This window comes from Gorilla gorilla, chromosome 2 (genome assembly GCF_029281585.2).
Source record: "Gorilla gorilla gorilla isolate KB3781 chromosome 2, NHGRI_mGorGor1-v2.1_pri, whole genome shotgun sequence".
In the NCBI taxonomy this organism is placed as follows: domain Eukaryota; kingdom Metazoa; phylum Chordata; class Mammalia; order Primates; family Hominidae; genus Gorilla; species Gorilla gorilla.
In genome coordinates this window covers 132,415,903-132,429,856 of record NC_086017.1, presented here as the reverse complement: position 1 = coordinate 132,429,856, position 13,954 = coordinate 132,415,903, and positions in this window count along the sequence as shown.

The window sequence follows — 13,954 nt, the reverse complement described above, 5'->3', positions numbered from 1 at the left end:
TGGAAGGATCACTTGGGCCTGGGAGGTTGAGGCTGCAGTGAGCCCTAATTGCACCAGTCTACTCCAGTCTGGGCAACAGAGCGAGACAGCAAGACCCTATCTCAAAAAAAAAAAGTAAAGTTTTAGGAGTGTATCTTTAAAATAGTGATTCGATCTAAGAATTTTCATATGGAATAATCCATTTATGTTTGATAGGATAAGAACACAGTAATCCCACCTTATCCACAGTTCTGCTTTCTGTGGTTTCAGTCAACTGCCATCCAAAAATATTAAATGGAAACTTCCATAAATAAAAAATGTGTTAGTTTTCATTTGTTTTCTTTTCTTTTTGAGACGGAGTTTCACTCTTGTTGCCCAGGCTGGAGTGCAATGGCATCATCTCGGCTCACTGCAATATCCACCTCCCCGGTTCAAGCGATTCTCCTGCCTCAGCCTCCCAAGTAGCTACGATTAGAGGCATGTGCAACCCACCAGCTGTTTTTGTATTTTTTTAGTAGAGACGGGGTTTCACCATGTTGATCAGGCTGTCTTGAACTTCTGACCTCAAGTGATCCACCCGCCTTGGCCTCCCAGAGTGCTGGGATTACAGGCGTAAGCCACTGTGTCCAGCCCTTTTTTTTTAAATGCTCAAATTTTAAATTGGCTGTACTGCTCCGCCCAGGATGTGAAACATCCCTTTGTCCAGTGTATCCATGCTGTATAAGCTACCTGGCCTATACAATGCGATCGTATAGGAAGAAACCGAGGATCCTGGAATGTATCCCCATGGATAATGGGGGGATCACTACTTATTTCTACCCAATTTCTTACAATCTTTGTGTGTTTTTAACTTTTCCAGCCTTCTGTTAGAATGGTTGCCTTTTATTTTCTCCCCCTCTCAAATGGTATGTAAGTTATATGCAAGATTTAAAGTTACATTATTTTTATTTATTTATTCTTTGTTTAGAGATGGTATTCACTCTGTCACCCAAGCTGGACTGCAGTGGTGCCATCATGGCTCACTGCAGCCTTGACCTCCTGGGCTAGAATGATTCTCTCACTTCAGCCTCCCCAGTAGCTGGGACTACAGATATGCACCACCACCCCCAGCTAATTAAAAAAAAATTTTTTTTTGTAGAGATGGGGTGTTGCTAGGTTGCCCAGGCTGGTCTAGAACTCCGGGGCCCAAGTGATCCTCCTGCCTTGGCCCCCCAAAATGCTGGGATTACAGGCATGAATCACTATGTCCAGCCTAAGTTTGCTTTTATGTTCCTAAAAGTGGTCATTATTATTTTTGTCATAAATATTTATTTAGATTTAACCATATGTTTATCAAGTACTTTGATCATCATTGCTTCTTTCATCCTCTTTCTTTTGGGCACAGTTTTATTTTTTCTGATGTAGAATCAAAAATAGTTCTTTTAATTGTAGACATTTTCAAACTTTCTTTGTCTAAAATGTCTTTATTACATTATCATTCTTGCATAATAGGTTAGGTGAGTACAGAAGCCATTTATTTGAGAAGTCTGCTAACATCCAAACTTTTATTCCTTTGCAGGTAATTGTTCTCTACTCTCTAGTTGCTTTTATTTTATTTTATTTTTCTAAGATGGAGTCTTGCTCTGTCACCCAGGCTGGAGTGCAGTGGCACAATCTCGGCTCACTGCAACCTCTGCCTCCCAGGTTCAAGCAATTCTCCTGCCTCAGCCTCCTGACTAGCTGAGATTACAGGCGCGAGCCACCATGTCCCAGCTATATATATACATATATATATATGTGTGTGTGTGTGTGTGTGTGTATATATATATATACACAAAATACAAAAAATACGTATATATACACACATATATATGTGTGTGTATATATATATATATATGTATTTTTTGTATTTTTTTAGAAGAGACAGGGTTTTACCATGTTGGCCAGGCTGGCCTCAAACTACTGATCTCGTGATCCGCCCGCCACGGCCTCCTAAAGTGCTGAGATTATAGGCATGAGCCACTGTGCCTGGCTTCTAGTTGCTTTTAAAAGATGTGCGCTTTGTCCAGAGTGTCTCAGCCTCCCGAATAGCTGGGAGGCATACAGGTGCCCGCCACCATGCCCAGCTAATTTTAGTATTTTTAGTAGAGACAGGGTTTCAGCATATTGGTCAGGCTGGTCTCAAACTCCTGACCTCAAGTGATCCTCCCATCTTGGCCTCCCAAAGTGTTGGAATTACAGGAGTGAGCCACCATGCCCAGCCTCTCCTGAACTTTCAGAGCTGCAGCTTGTTTAGCCATAATGCCAGAGTCTGATATGTATCTTTTATCACTGTGGCTGATACTTTTTCTTGACGTTAAATTTTGTTTTTTCTGTAGTACTGTGCCCACTCAGCCCTGCCACCATCTCCCTCAAAATGACTGGTCTTACTTATTCATCTGTTTATTTGTTTTTTAAATTTATTCATTCATTGATGACTTATTAATTGAGCACCTACTGGTAACAAGCACTATTCTGGGACTAAGCAGAGTGGAAGGGGTCTCCAATTATGACTATAACACAGTTGTCTCTTGCTTCCCACTTTGGTAGTACTATCAGCTTGCTAGCCTACACTTCTCTGGACCAGGGAGGGGGCTCTGACCCTTGATCCTTCCTGCTGCTCTGCCAGCTGGCCCAGAGGGCACAAGTCTTAGACTAATGTATCAGATCTAGAAACAAAACATGAAAGCTGTTGGTCTGCATCCTACCAAAGAAAGAAGATTCACTCTTGTTGCCCAGGCTGGAGTGCAATAGCATGATCTAGGCTCGCTGCAACCTCCCGGTTCAAGCGATTCTTCTGCCTCAGCCTCCCTAGTAGCTGGGACTACAGGTGCCTGCCACCACACCTGGCTAATTTTTGCATTTTTAGTAGAGATGGGGTTTACCACGTTGACCAGGCTGGTCTTGAACTCCCGACCTCAGGTGATCTGCCCCCCTCAGCCTCCCAAAGTGCTGGGAATTACAGGCGTGAGCCACCGTGCCCAGCAATGCCTAAATCTTTTGGCATTAAAAGATTTAGTCATTTTTGGCCGGGCATGGTGGCTCACGCCTGTAATCTCAGCACTTTGGGAGGCTGAGGTGGGCAGATCACGAGGTCAGGAGATTGACACCATCCTGGCCAACATGGTGAAACCCCGTCTCTACTAAATACAAAAAATTAGCCGGGCGTGGTGGCGGGCGCCTATAGTCCCAGCTACTCGGGAGGCTGAGGCAGGGGAATCGCTTGAACCTGGGAGGCGGAGGTTGCAGTGAGCTGAGATTGCGCCACTGCACTCCAGCCTGGTGACAAAGTGAGACTCTGTCTCAAAAAAAAAAAAAAAAAAGATTTAGGCATTAAAAGATTGATCCAGGAAATGGGACAATAATTGACAGATGTTGCAGAAAGAGCTAACACAGTAGCTACAGAGAAACCTCACAATTTAACCCAATATCTGTCTCAAAATCTCTATCTTATTCTTTTCAGCAGTATCTCACTCCTTTTTTTTTTTTTTAAGAGACAGGTCTCCCCTGAAGACACTGCTGGTGTGATCATAGCTCACTGCAGCCTCAAACTCCAGTGCTCAAGTAATCCTTAAGTAAGCCTCTTGAATAGCTGGGACTACAGATGCATGACACCACACCTATTATTATTATTATTATTTTGTAGAGATGGGATTTCCCTATGTTGCTTAGGCTTGGCTTCAAGAGATACTCCCAGGCCGGGCACGGTGGCTCATGCCTGTAATCCCAGTACTTTGGGAGGCCGAGGCGGGTGGATCACCTGAGGTTGGGTTTCAAGACCAGCCTGTCCAACATGGCAAAACCCCATCTCTACTAAAAATATGAAAATTAGCCAGGCCCAGTGGTGCGCGCCTGTAGTCCCAGCTAATACTACTCGGGAGGTGGAGGTGGGAGAATCGCTTGAACCAGGGAGGCAGAGGTTGCAGTGAGCCAAGATCGGGCCACTGAACTCCAGCCTGGGCAAGGGACTGAGACTCCATGTCAAAAAAGAAAAGAGAGAGATGATCCTCCCACCTCAGCCACCCAAAGTGCTGGGATTATAGGCATGAGCCATCGTGTCCAGCCAACTTTCATTTATTTATGCATTTTTGAGACAGGATCTTGCTCTGTTGACCAGGCTGGAGTGCAGTGGCATGATCATAGCTCACTGCAGCCTTGACCTCCCAGACTCAAATGATCCTCCCACTCTAGACTCCAGAGTTGCTGGGACCATAGGTGTGAACCACTGCGCCCAGCCCCTCAGCCAACTTTTTAAATGTCTCTTGGTTATCTATGCCTACCAAATTCTCTTATTCCTGTCAGTCTGTTGCACTCCTATCCATCTCCTCCTTCCTCCTTCCCTCCCTTTCTCCTCTATTTCTCCTCTTTTACCCTTCCTCTCTCTAAATCTCTTTCAAAACTCAATTTCTCAGCCAGGCACGGTGGCTCATGCCTGTAATCCCAGCACTTGGGGAGGCCGAGGCGGGTGAATCACTTGAAGTCAGGAGTTCCAGAGAAGGCTGGCCAACATGTCGAAACTCTGTCTCTACTAAAAATAAAAAAATTAGCTGGGCGCAGGGGTGCATGCCTGTAATCCTAGCGACTCGGGAGGCTGAGGCAGGAGGATTGCTTGAGGCTGGGAGGCAGAGGTTGCAGTAAACTGAGATTGAGCCACTGCATTCCAGCCTGGGTGAGAGAACAAGACTCCATCTCAAAGAAAAAAAAAAAAAGAAAATATACTGAAACAAAAAGGCCAATAAAGAAAAACCAAAATTAGAGAGAGAAGGAAGCAAACTATTAACAGGGGTTCTTAAGGGATTGGGATTCCCTTGAACAGACGCATAGTTCATTATTGTCATTTTTTTTATAAGAATGAGAAAAAGGCTGCGCGCAGTGGCTCACGCCTATAATCCCAACACTTTGGGAGTCCGAGGCAGGAGAATCACTTGAGCCCAGTAATTTGAGACTAGCCTGTGCAACACAGCCAGACCCTGTCTCTATTTAATTATTTTTTAATGAGAAAAAAATGAAAATTTAAAATAAATCAGATTTGCTGAACTCTTTCTGCATCTCTTCCCCATTTTCAGCCTGTTTATGTGCTGAGCTTTACCTTGAGTGGACCTAGGGTAGGGACAAGCCCAGCTTTGCCCTCAGGCAGCTCCTCCTTTCTTTTCTCTACCCTTCTGTTTTCCTAACTGGTGGGAAATGCAGATTCCTTTCTTGCAGATAGAAACCAGTCTGTGAAGAGGTAAGACTGTAGGAGTGCCCTGTAGCACAAAGGGGAGAGAATGTCCTAGGTGAGAGCACCCCAGATGACAGCAAAGATTCCCAGCTTCAGCAATGAGCCAGGAGAGAACTGTCAGCAGAGGTAGAAGCCCATGGCTTGTGTTGAAAGGGAGGGAAATTGTCTGGAAGGAGCCTTAGGGGCCTGCCCTTAATCTCCACTCCCACCCTGAGGGAAGATCCTGTGCAGCTATGTGGCATAGATTATAGTTGTTGGGGATATTGTGTCTTCATTCCAGTAAACCCATTTATTCATCCTAAAAGACTAGTGCCCTTGGGACAAGACCCTTATTCCAGGAGCTGGTCTTGTTTCTGAAAGTCTGATTGGCTCATTCTTCCTTATCCCCAGGTTGCTTCTTCTCCAGTTCGCCCTCCTCTGAGCTTGGCAGGGCCTAAGACTCCTCCCTAACTCCTGCCTGCCAGTGTCCTTGTTCAAACGTGAAGAGCTAAAAGAAGGCAAAGATGTAAATAAAACTTTGGCAGTTTCCCCAGAAGTAAAAGTATCTGCAAGATGAGGAGAAGGACAGAAAAGGAAGGATAAGGAGAGTGAGAAAATGTAGAAAACAGTGAGAATGGGCCCTGGAGCCAGAATATATGCATCTAGGCTCCACTATTTACTAGATGTGTGGCCTTGGGCATTTTTTTTTCTTTTTTTCAGACAGAGTCTCGCTCTGTCGCCCAGGCTGGAGTGCAGTGGCACAATCTCGGCTCACTGCAAGCTCTGCCTCCCGGCTTCACGCCATTCTCCTGCCTTAGCCTCCCGAGTAGCTGGGACTAGTGCCCGCCACCGCGCCCGGCTAATGTTTTGCATTTTTAGTAGAGATGGGGTTTCATCATGTTAGCCAGGATGGTCTCAATCTCCTGACCTTGTGATCCGCCTGTCTCGGACTCCCAAAGTGCTGGGATTACAGGCGTGAGCCACCACGCCCGGCCAACCTTGGGCATGTTACCTAACCTTTTGGGGTGGTTCTGAGGTTGTCAACCCAAGTAACAAATGGAAAGAGGCCCTCTAAAAGGAAAATATATAAATCTGGGAGTAGAGCATTGCAAAGGGAATACACATGCCATAATAAATTATGGGCATATTCAGGGAGGTAGAGGAAGACAAAGATGTTTAAAGGAAGAAATGAAGAGAATTACATAATTATTTTGAAACAATTATCCCGGGCTACAAAAATCAATAACAAGGATGATGCCAGTCTGAGGTTGGACAGGCAATTGCTAGGCAGATGTCCTTGCAGAAGTATCTTTTGTGTAAGATCGCGATGGCCACTGTGCAAGGTTGTATTTTTGGCAGAATCTTTTGTGATAGTTTTTGTTATCAGGCATATGAGCATGAGGACCTTCTATTCATGGCCTTCCCCAGCTCTTTTCGTCAGGATTTTTGTTTTTGTTTTTAACATTAATCACACCATTTTAGTTCTGATTACTTTCACAAGGTTAAAGCAATTAATATCACTGGAGCAATCAGAACATTAAATCATCTGTGATACTGTGATTTACCATAAGATGTATATGCACATGTATATTTCCCGGCACAGAGCTCCGCAAAGTCAGAATCTCTGGAGTGATAAGCGTGTGTTTTGTATGTCAACACAATGACTGGTAGCTGGCAGCCCTAGGTAGCTTCGGTGTGGGGCTGGTCACCAGAAAGACCAAGGCATGATTACAGGATTGGGGCTTTCAGCCCCACCCTCCAATCTTCAAGGAGAGGACAGAAGGCTAAAGGTTAAGATGGTCACTAATGGCCAATAATCCAGTCAATCATGCTTACATAATGAAACCTCCATAAAAACCCAAGAGGACAGGGTTTAGAAGAGTGTCTGGATAGCTGAACATGATGAAGTTCCTGAAGGGTGGTGAGCCCAGAGCAGGCATGGAAGCTCTGCACCCCTTCCCACAAACCTTGCCATAGGTATCCCTTCATCTGGCTCTTCAGTATCTTTTATTATATCCTTTATTAATAAACCAGTAAACATAAGTAAAGTGTTTACCAGATGCAGTGGTGCATGCCTGTAATCCCAACACTTTGACAGACCGAGGTGGGAGGATCACTTGAGGCCAGGGGTTTGAGCCCAGTCTGGATAACATAGTGAGACTCCATCTCTACAAAAAAATAAAAAAAAATTAGCTGGGCAAGGTGGCACATACCTGCAGTGCCAGTTACTCAGGAGCTGAGGTGGGAGGATCCCTTGAGCCCAGGAGGTCCAGGCTGCAGTGAGCTAGGATTGCACCACTGCACTCCAGACTAGGCAACAGAATGAACCCTGTCTCAAAAACAAAACAAAACCATGTTTCTCTGAGTTCTGTGAGCCACTCAAGCAAATTAATTATACCCAAAGACGGGGTTGTGGGAACCCAAATTTATAGCCAGTGGGTCAAAGCATAGACCATAACCTGTGCTTGCAACAGGCATCTGAAGTGGGGACAGCCTTGTGGGACTGAGCTCTTGACCTGCTGGATCAGATGCTATTTCCAGGCAGGTAGTGTCGGAATTGAACTCAATTAGAGGACACTCAGCTGGTGCCCACTGGAGAATCTGCTGCAGAATTGGTTGCTGCTGGGGAGAAATCCCCACATACATTTTGGTGACCCCAGGTGAGGTGGTCTTTTTTTTTTTTTTTTTTTTTTTTTTTTGAGACAGAGTCTCGCTCTGTTGCCCAGGCTGGAGTGCAGTGGCGTGATCTCATCTCACTGCAAGCTCCGCCTCCCGGGTTCAAGGGATTCCCCCGCCTCAGCCTCCTGAGTAGCTGGGACTACAGGCGCCCACAACAACGCCCAGCTAATTTTTTTGTATTTTTAGTAGAGACAGAGTTTCACCGTGTTAGCCAGGATAGTCTCGATCTCCTGACCTTGTGATCTGCCGGTCTCGGCCTCCCAAAGTGCTGGAATTACAGGTGTGAGCCACTGCGCCCGGCAAGGTGGTCTTATATTGAGAGTTAGGGTAGGAAGAGACCAAAGTGGGTTTTTTTCTATACTTTTAGACTCCCTAATAATAAGTACTCTGCACCCCAGGAAGACAATAAGTCTGGAGGGAGGCAGACATAAAATAATTAAAAACAGCTCTTGTTTCTTTAGTAATTGATTGCTTGGGGGATAGTGTGCATTCACTTATGATGTGCCTGGTCCTGGGTTATGCATTTTATTTGTATTTAACTCTCATGTCAAACTTCTGAAATAGATTATTGTATATACATATATATATATATACATATATATATATATATATATTTTTTTTTTTTTTTTTTTTTTTTTTTTTGAGACGGAGTCCAGCCCTGTCGCCCAGGCTGGAGTGCAATGTGTGATCTTGGCTCACTGCAACTTCCGCCTCCTGGGTTCAAGCAATTCTCCTGCCTCAGCCTCCCGAGTAGCTGGGACTACAGGCGTGTGCCACCATGCCCAGGTAATTTTTTGCATCTTTAGTAGAGATGGGGTTTCACCATGTTGGCCAGTCTGGTCTCGAACTCCTGACCTCGTGATCCACCTACCTCGGCCTCCCAAAGTGCTGGGATTACAGGCGTGAGCCACCGCGCCCGGCCAGATTATGTTCTTACCAGTAAGAAAAGTGGGGCTTATATGGATATGACAGTGTGCCCAAGGTTATACTCAGGAGGTGGCAGAGCCGGGTTCTAATTCAAGACTTATCTGACTCCAAAGACTTTGCACACAACCCCCACTCTATATATAGAGATGAGTCACAAAAATTAGAAGTGTGAAAGAAGGAAAAAATTCAATGAGATTCAGAGATAGAAAAACAGAAAGTCAGACGCAGAGAAGGAGAAAATAGGAGGAGGGAGAGACAGCAAAACAGCCGGAGCAGTGACTGAGGGAAAGAAAGAAATTGAAACCCTTGAAGACGGAGGCAGAGAGAGAAAGAGATTTTTATTTTATTTATTTATTTATTTATTTATTTATTTATTTATTTATTTATTAATTGACATGGACTCTCGCTCTGTCCCCTAGGCTGGAGTGCAGTGGTGCGATCTTGGCTCACTGCAAGCTCTGCCTCCTGGGTTCACGCCATTCTCCTGCCTCAGCCTCCTGAGTAGCTGGGACTACAGGCGCCCGCCACCAAGCCTGGCTAATTTTTTTGGAATTTTTAGTACAGACGGGGTTTCACTGTGTTAGCCAGGATGGTCTCAATCTCCTGACCTCGTGATCTGCCCATCTTGGCCTTCCAAAGTGCTGGGATTATAGGCGTGAGCCACCGCGCCTGGCCAAGAAAGAGATTTTTTTTTTTTTTTTTTTTGAGACAGAGTCTTGTTCTGTTGCCCAGGCTGGAGTGCAGTGGCGTGATCTTGGCTCATTGCAACCTCCGCCTCCCGGGTTCATGCCATTTTCCTGCCTCAGCCTCCCGAGCAGCTGGGACTACAGGCGCCCACCACCACGCCCAGCTAATTTTTTGTATTTTCCGTAGAGACGGGGTTTCACTGTGTTAGCTAGGATGGTCTCAATCTCCTGACCTCGTGATCCACCCGCCTCAGCCTCCGGAAGTCCTGGGATTACAGGCGTGAGCCACCGCGCCCGGCCCAAGAAAGAGATTTTTAAAAACATCTGGAAAAGAGACAGAGGCAGAGTTGACAAAGATGGAGACAAGATTAGACAGAAAAAGAAAGCACATGACTGAAATCTTTTTTATATTTATTTTTTGGAGACAGGGTCTCACTCTGTTGCCCAGGCTGCAGTGCAGTGGCATGATCATAGCTCACTGCAGCCTTGACCTCCTAAGCCCCCAAGCAATCCTCCAGCCTCAGCCTCCTGAGTAGCTGGCAGTATGAGTGTGCACCGACATGCCTGGCTCCTTTTTTTTTTTTGGAGACAGAGTCTCACTGCATCACCCAGGCTGGAGTGGAGTGCAGTGGTGCGATCTCGGCTCACTGCAAACTCCACCTCCTGGGCTCAAGCAATCCTCCCACCTCAGCCTCCCGAGTAGCTAGGATCACAGGCGCGGGTCACCACGCCTGGCTAATTTTTGTATTTTTAGTAGAGATGGCGTTTCGCCATGTTGCTCAGGCTGGTCTGAAACTCCTGGGCTCAAGCGATCTACCCGACTCAGCCTCCCAAAGTGCTAGGCTTACAGGTGTGAGCCACTGGAAATATAATTCCTGACCTTTGCCTCATTCTTCCTTCATTGGTGAAAGCCTCTTTCAAGGGTGTGGTGGTGCATGCCTGTAGTCCAGCTACTTGAGAGGATGAGGCAGGAAGATCACTGGAGCCTGGGCATTACAGGCTACAGTGTGCTGATTGTGCCTGTGAAAAGCCACTGCAGTCCAGCCTGGACAACACAGCGAGGCTTTGTCTCAAAAAAAAAAAAAGTCTTCTTCAAGGTTTTCATAGCTATTCCCTCTCTCATTCCAGGAGGAAGAAAAAGGACAAATCAGACTAAGGAAATCAGGGCACAGATATCAAACTCCAAGAGAGTCAAAGTTTAGGAGTCACTCTCAAATGCTCACAGCTATTGTCTCTAATATGAGCGGTTAATATTTATATCTTAGGGAACATAGCACACTCAGTAAAGCCTTCCTCAGACTAAACCTCTCTTTTTCCAAGTCAAAGAACAAAAGTGAAAAACTTTAGAAAACGTAGTCAGATGGTTTGAAATTGAGATTCACAAAAGGGGAGACTGGGTCCCATTCATTCATCACTGTATCCCAGAGCCCAGCAATGTGTCTGACATAGTGGTCACTCACTCATTCCACAAATGTCTGTGAGTGTCTGCTATGTGTCATACATTGTACTAAGTGCTGGAGATAAGACATAGAAGGCAAAGTTCCTGCCTTCATGGAACTTACTTTCTGGTGAGGAAGTCTATAAAAATGTAAATAAATGCAAACGGCCAGGTGTGGTGGCTCATGCCTGTAATCCCAGCACTTTGGAAGGCCCAGGCAGGTGGACTGCTTGAGGCCAGGAGTTCAAGACCAGCTAGGCCAACATGGTGAAAAAAACGTGTCTACTAAAAATACAAAAATTGCTGGGTGTGGTGGTGCACGCCTGTAATCCCAGCTGCTTGGGAGGCTGAGGTGGAAGAATTGCTTGAACCCAGGAAGGGGAGGTTGCAGTTACCAGAGACTATGCTACTTTACTCCAGCCTGGGTGACAGAGAAAGATTCTGTCTCAAAAAAAAAAAAAAGTTAAAAATGTAAACAAATAATACATTACAGAGACTTATAAGTGTTATGAAGAATATAAAGCAGAAGAAGAGAAAAGAGAGCTGAGCCAATGGGGGATATTTAGAAAGGGTGGTCAAGGAAGGCCTCACTGAGAAGATAACTTTTAAAGCAGAATATCTGTGGAATAATTGCATGAATTAATGTAGTCTTTTTCTTTTTTTTCTTTCTCATTTGTAAAAGAAATGGGTGGGCCTTGATCAACTACAATTTTGATTGTGACAAAATATTTTAGGAAAACCCTAAAATCAATGTTTAAAGTTGATCTTCCATAACTAAGTGAGCAGAAACCCATTAAGTCCAAACAGTTTCCTGAAAAATTTTCTTAAAGGGCACAAGATAGTCCATGGGAAGGGGAAATGCCAAGATCCCGGCTGCTGGGAATATCCTTTTCCCAAGGAGGAAGAAATTAAGAAATGGGGCCAGGCGAGGTGGCTCACACCTGTAATCTCAGCACTTTGGGAGACCGAGATGGGGAAATCACCTGAGGTCAGGAGATCAAGGCCAGCCTGGCCAACATGGTGAAACCCCGTCTCTACTAAAAAATACAAAAAAAAATTAGCTGGGCGTGGTGGTGGGTACCTGTAATCCCAGCTACTGGGGAGGCTGAGGTAAGATAATTGCTTGAACCCAGGAGTCAGAGGTTGCACTGAGCCAAGATCACACCACTGCACTCTAGCCTGGGCAACAGAGCAGGACTCTGTCTCAAAAAAAAAAGAAAAGAAAGAAAGAAAGAGAGAGAGAAAAAGAAAGAAAGAAAGAAAAGAAAGAAAGAAAGAAAGAAAGAAAGATAAAGAAAGAAAGAAAGAAATTAAGAAATGAGTGGGGATAATAGAGTAGGAAAGTCTAATGTATTTCTAATTAGAAATCTGGGCCAGGCACGGTGGCTCACGCCTGTAATCCCAGCACTTTGGGAGGCCGAGGCGGGCGGATCATGAGGTCAGGAGATTGAGACCATCCTGGCTAACACGGTGAAACCCCGTCTCTACTAAAAATACAAAAAATTAGCTGGGCGAGGTGGCGGTCGCCTGTAGTCCCAGCTACTCGGGAGGCTGAGGCAAGAGAATGGCGTGAACCCCAGGGGGCGGAGCCTGCAGTGAGCCGAGATCGCGCCGCTGCACTCCAGCCTGGGCGACAGCAAGACTCCGTCTCAAAAAAAAAAAAAAAAAAAAAAAAGAAATCTGGAAGAGAGAGACAATATATTTGAGCAGTGATACAGTTTGGATATTTGTCCCCACCCAAACCTCATGTTGAATTGTAATCCCCAGTGTTGGAGGTGGGGTCTGGTGGGAGGTTTGGATCATGGGGGCGGATACTTCATGAATGGCTTGGGCCATCCTCTTGGTGATAAGTGAGCTCCCAGACTCTGAGTTTATACAAGACCTGATCGTTTAAAAGTGTGTCACACCCCCACCCACCACCCATGCACTCTCTCTCTTGCTTGCTCCTTTCTCCATGTGAAGTGCTTGCTCCCCCTTTGCCGTCTACTATGATTATAAACTTTCTGAGGCCTCCCTAGAAGTTGAGTAGATGCTAGCACTATGCTTCTTGTAAAGCCTGCAGAACTGTCAGCCAATTAAACTTCTTTCTTTTATAAATTACCCAGTCTCAGGTCTCCCTTTCCGTCCTTCCTTCCCTCCCTCCCTCCCTTCCTTCCTCTTTTTCTTTTTTTCCCTCTTTCTTTCTCTCTTTTTTCTTTTCTTTCTTTCTTTCTTTCTTTCTTTCTTTCTTTCTTTCTTTCTTTCTTTCCTTCCTTCCTTCCTTCCTTCCTTCCTTTCTTTCTTTCTTTCTTTCTTTCTTTCTTTCTTTCTTTCTTTCTTTCTTTCTTTCTTTCTTTCTTTCTTTCTCTCTCTCTCTCTCTCTTCTTTCTTTCTTTCATGGAGTTTCATTCACTCTTTTGCCCAGGCTGGAGTGAAGTGGCACGATCTCCGCTCACTGCAACCTCCACCCCAGGGTTCAAGAGATTCTTCTGCCTCAGTCTCCCGAGTAGCTGGAATTACAGGCATGTGCCACCATGCCCAGCAAATTTTTGTATTTTTAGTAGAGATGGGGTTTCACCATGTTGGTCAGGCTCGTCTGGAACTCCTGACCCTTAGCAATCCACCCACCTCAGCCTCCCAAAGTGCTGGGATTACAGGCGTGAGCCACCGCATCCGGCCTTGTTTTGTTTGTTTGTTTGTTTTTTAGATGGAGTCTTTCTCTATTGGCCAGGCTGGAGTGCAGTGGCACGATCTTGGCTTGGCTGGAGTGCAGTGGCGTGATCTTGGCTCACTGCAACCTCTGCCCCCTGGCTTCAAGCGATTCTCTTGTCTCAGCCTCCCGAGTAGCTGAGATCACAGGCATACACCACCACCGGCTCATTTCTGTATTTTTTGGTAGAAATGGGGTTTCACCATGTTAGCCAAGCTAATCTCAAACTCCTGACCACAGGTATCTGCCTGCCTTGGCCTCCTGAAGTGCTGGGATTACAGGCATGAGTCACTGTGCCTGGCATAATCTACTTATTTCCATTGAGTGTGTCTATGTGT